General features: G+C 44.4%; 1 protein-coding gene across 1 annotated transcript in view; it reads left to right on the forward strand.

The window, feature by feature from the left end:
* Positions 1 to 4,897, forward strand: part of Prkcb (protein kinase C beta) — a gene marked incomplete at its 5' end in the record, with an annotated part of 346,450 nt that overhangs the window by 57,045 nt on the left and 284,508 nt on the right. The window lies entirely within an intron of this gene.

The raw sequence follows: 4,897 nt of genomic DNA on the forward strand, positions 1-4,897 counted from the left end.
CCCCATCACCATCATCACCTCCATCACCATCCCCCATCACCTCCACCGCCATCATCACAATAACAGAAAGACTGAAGGCATCAGAGAGCGAGGCTGGCAGCTAGGTTAGTACTTACTCTACTTCAGTATAGTTTCAGGTTCTTTTCCTACAGTAACTTATTTGGCCCTTTCATTACCCTGTGAAATGCAGATACTCTTTTAACAATTTCCATTTTACAGATGAGCCAGGTGAGGCAGGGAGGTCACACAGTTCACCACTAGCCTTTAAAATCCAAATTGTTTGCCTCCAGATTACCGCCATTGTTTTCTTTTAAAAAATGATCATACTAAACCGGGTGGTGGCAGCACAAGCCTTTAATGCTAGCACTCAGGAGGCAGAGGCAGGTGGAACTCTGTGAGTTCGAGGACAGCCTGGTCTACAAAAGCCAGTTCCAGGACAGGCCCAAAAGCTTCAAAGAAACTCTGTCTCGAAAAACAAACAACCAAATAAACAAACAAAACAAAAAGATCATACTGTCATCTCTTGCTGGCTGTGTGTACAAGAACTAGTTTTATGCATTTTCTCCAAACTTCTGTAAACTCTGAGTTGTGGTAAAAAGCACAGTGGCTCAGCAGTTAAGAGTTCTGGCTGCTCTGGCTGATGACTGGGGTTTGCTTCCCAGAGTCACATGGTGGCTCACAACCATCTGGCCACCAAGGGCACCAGGCACACATACAGTGCACAGACATGCATAAAGGCAAAATACCTGTACATATTTTTTAAAAAAAACACTGATTTTGATGCTCTCCCTGTGTGTGCAGGAGTGGTAGACTGTTCCGTGTGCTTTTTCTACATGTGTTTGGACAAGCCTGCTGTCTCTATCCAGGTGGTGGTATTGACACCTCGTTTCTCTTTTAACATCAAAGATTCTTTTTTTTTAAACAGTGAGACACCACTGTCTTTTTCTATTTTTTATCTTTATTTCATGTGCATTGGTGTTCTTCCCTGCATGTCTCTGTATGAAGGTGTTTGATCCCCTGGAACTGGAGTTACAGACAGTTGTGAGCAGTCATGTGGGTGCTGGGAATTGAACCTGGGTCCTCTGGAAGAGCAGTCAGTGCTCCTAACCACTGAGTCATATCCCCAGCCCCACATCAAAGTTTCTTAGAGTGAGTTCAGAACACGAACACTCAGGAGTACTTTAATATTGAGAGTATTAAAAGATAACACTTCAGTTGAGCAACATGCATGTGTCTGGGGAATAGAAGAAGCTAAGTGTTTTCTGCCCAGGATCCTGCAGAAAACCGGGAGGAGAAGTTGGATTAGAGGCACATTTTAAACCATGAGTCTGGGACTTGGAAGAGGAGAAGGCTTGGCCAGTCTAGCAGTGGAAGGAATCTTGGAGATGAGGGACCCTGGAGCTTCTTTCCCATACAGGTTCTTTTTAGTTCCCCCTTTTCTCTCTATGCTGAGCCCTTGCAGGGGTCTCAACTGCATCCCACCTCAACTTCTTTCTGGGTATTAATAGAACTGTAACTGCCACGAGGTTGAGATTTCTTGTTTAATTGCTGGATCCTCTGATGCCCGGATGGTATGGGCCCTTATTAAATGTTCATTAGATAAATGACTGATATTCTATTTCAGTCTTTATTTGTGCCTGTTCTGAAACTCAGCACCTCTGCGATTATCTTGCCACCCTCCTTGAGGTTTCCTTAGAAACTACAATCTCCGTGACGGTGGGGAGCGTGTCTGGTTCACCACGCGGTGCCCACAGCAGACCTCATGTGATGGGGAGTGTCTTCTAACTCATCAGCTGTGTGATGGTTGCTACTTGCTGAGCCTTGGTTTCCACGTGGACACCAAAAGGAGAATGGTGTCTACCCCACGAGGTCATTAAAATAACTGGAGCCAACACTGGTTAAGATGTTTAGGAGAGCGCCTAGCTTATAATAAGCACCTCATAAATGTCAGTTATTGTTAGTGCTCGAAAATATTTGTGAGTTAAAGGTTTGAGGATCTTTATATAGAATGTGCCTTTCCTGTTTGTGTGGTAAAATTTCCTCTGGAGAAGGGACAGGGACAGACGGAGATGATTTGAAAGACCGAGAGATCCCTCTTTCTCTCTCTTCGTTTGGAAAAGGCCAGTTCCTGGCATGCCCAGCGTTTCTTCTCTTTCCAGCCTTTCACAGTTCTCTCCGCTTTGGCCCCGATTTAAAAAAAAAAATCACAGTTGGGAATCTTGCTTGCTGACTTGCTGGTGGAGTGTGGGATCCATTGCTTCCATTTAGAGAAGCAGCCACCCTGGTATGCAGCCGCAGGGCTGCCAGCTGACGCTGGAGCTTGGGTGGCCAAGAATGCACTGTGCAGCTTCCTCCGAGTTGGCCCTCAGGTTCACGGAATGCCTTCTCTCGCCTTCCTCTTCTGTGTGAGTTTAAAACAGGGCACAAGCGCTGCACAACCCTGATTCCAGTTCCAAATGGAACAGTCGCTGGCAGAAGCCTCATTCCCCTGGCATTCCAGAGCCTTCCTCTCCCAGGCCACCTCTATACCCACCGAAGCTGCTGAGTTAACAGGAGGAATTTTGCATAAACAAGGACAAGGTCTCAAATATGTCTCAAGTATTGTGTGGAACAGACTTAGATTAAGATATAATTTATAATTTCTATGAAATTTAGATTAAACTAAGGTGTCTCATAGTTTCATTTGAAAATCTGACAACCCTAGAGGCCCTTTGGTGACCAATTTGCTTTATTTTCTTCTATTAATTTTCCAAACATGTGAAACCCATAGATACTTTGATATATTTACTCTCGATGGTCTCCCTAACACCAGGAACAGTGTTGGGCATGCCGTAGGTGCTTAATAAATGTTAGTCAAGTGAGCGGTTGACTGTGCGTGCATTCCATTTTCCTTCAAACACTGGGACATATATTCTATCATTCCATACCTGGCTCTTCTTTTTGACATCTTATGAAGATTGGCACACAGAGGTGCTGATTTATTTTAAAGGGCTTTATAGTATTTTTTATGAATACTTGGTAATATGTTTATCGGGTCTCCTCATGATAGATGAATGTAAAGAATCTTTTGCTATTCAAACAGCACTATAATGAACATTCCCATGTATATTTACATATGTGGTTTTGGATACATGAGCAAGCATTGGAATATGTGGACTACAAGCGGGCGTCTTGAAATACGGATCCACATTGCCACGTTGCTCTCCACAGAGCCTCCCACGCTTCGCAGGAAGCCCGTCCTATCTCCTTACCAACATAGACTGTTATCTTTTTACTTGACCAGTTCTGCCAGCAGAAACATGGTATCTTACTGCCCCTTTAATTGCATTGGTTTTTTAGGTATTCTTTCTCTGTGAGCTATATATATTCATGTCTTTTGCTCAACTTTTTTTCTATTTCTTACAGATTTTAATGGTTTTTATTAAATTGATTTAAAGTGTTCCACTGAATGTGGTAGAACATACCCAAATCTTAGCACTGGGGAGGCTGAGACAGGAGGATCATGAGTTGGAGGCCAGTCTGAGCTACATGGCAAGTCTCTGGTTCAGAAGAAAACAGAAACATCAGCTAAGCGTATGTTCGTGTCAACTTTTATTATTTCTTAACATAGAATGGGGGTATACTACTGGCTTTAGGTTAGCAGAATATTCGTTTATTAGGACATGTTCCTCTGTGGACATTTAACACTTCTTAGATCATCAAACTGTGAGTCTTTCGCGTTTTTCTTTCAGTGTCTTGCTTCTCAGAGAGGCGATGGAGCATCGGTCCTCTGTCCTCTGCTGCTTTAACTTTCTCCTTTCTACATTTCAGCCTCTAATCCATCTGGAATTTATTTTGATTCGCGGAGGGAGGTGACTCTCTAGCTTTGCTTTTTAGCAGATGGCCAGCCAGTTGTCCCAATACCGTTTATTGAATAATCCATCGCTTCCCACAGAACTGAAATGCTGCCTTCGTCATATTTTAAAATGTGGAGGAGGGATTTTGTACTCATTTTCTGGGAGTTTCCAGAACCTGCTGTCAGCAGAGGCTCTCAGCTGATTGGAGACAGAAGTTCAGGTCTAAAGGGCAACCACAGTCACCCAGCCAGAAATACCCCGTGCAGGACCTGTGGTTCTTCGGGAAATGCAACTGAGGGGTGTTATTTAGAGGAAGACTTCACAGCCTGGCACTAGTGACATTTTGGGCTGGCTGAGTCTTCCTTAGACTATCCTGTATATTGGAGGGTGGTTAGGTCATCCTTGGCCCCTGCCTAGTAAATGCTAGCATCATCCATATTCCTTGTGATAATAAAATACATTTCCAGACATTGCACAATGTCTCCCGAGGGGCACAGTTATCCTCAGCAGACACTGCAGCTTTATCAGGCCTGGGCTGGACAGAACTTTGATTAGAAGCATGCTAGGCCCTTTGTTATTCTGAGATTCTGTCATGGGCAGTATCAGGGGCTCCAGCTATCTGGGAGCCAGAAAGGGAGATATTTTTCTGTCCCAGAGACAAGACTTCTCAGGTTTGGAGGGAGTGTGGTATCTGTAGAAAGAAGGGAAGAGGCCATGTAAGCTAATCCCCAAAGGCCTCAGACCCTGCAGGAAGATCTCCTAAAACCCATTGGGGTCCCAGGGTGAAACTTCCTTCTGTCACTCGCACACCCAGGGAAAGGAGGCTTCCTTGCTTGTGGATAATGGCTCGGAGAGCTTGCAACACCAGAAGATTTGCTGTCTAACAGTATGCCACTGTGTTACTTTTGGGTAAAAGCATCTCCTAGCTTATCTTTATGAGCAGCAGGAAGTATCTGTATTCTAGAGATTGGAGGTGGTGGGTGGGGAGAGAAATTTCATAGAATAGGTAGGTGTGGGAGTGAAACAGAGAGGAAAGAGAAGCAGGAAAAGTCCCTGGGGTC

Source organism: Microtus ochrogaster, unplaced genomic scaffold (genome assembly GCF_000317375.1).
Source record: "Microtus ochrogaster isolate Prairie Vole_2 unplaced genomic scaffold, MicOch1.0 UNK111, whole genome shotgun sequence".
Taxonomy (NCBI): domain Eukaryota; kingdom Metazoa; phylum Chordata; class Mammalia; order Rodentia; family Cricetidae; genus Microtus; species Microtus ochrogaster.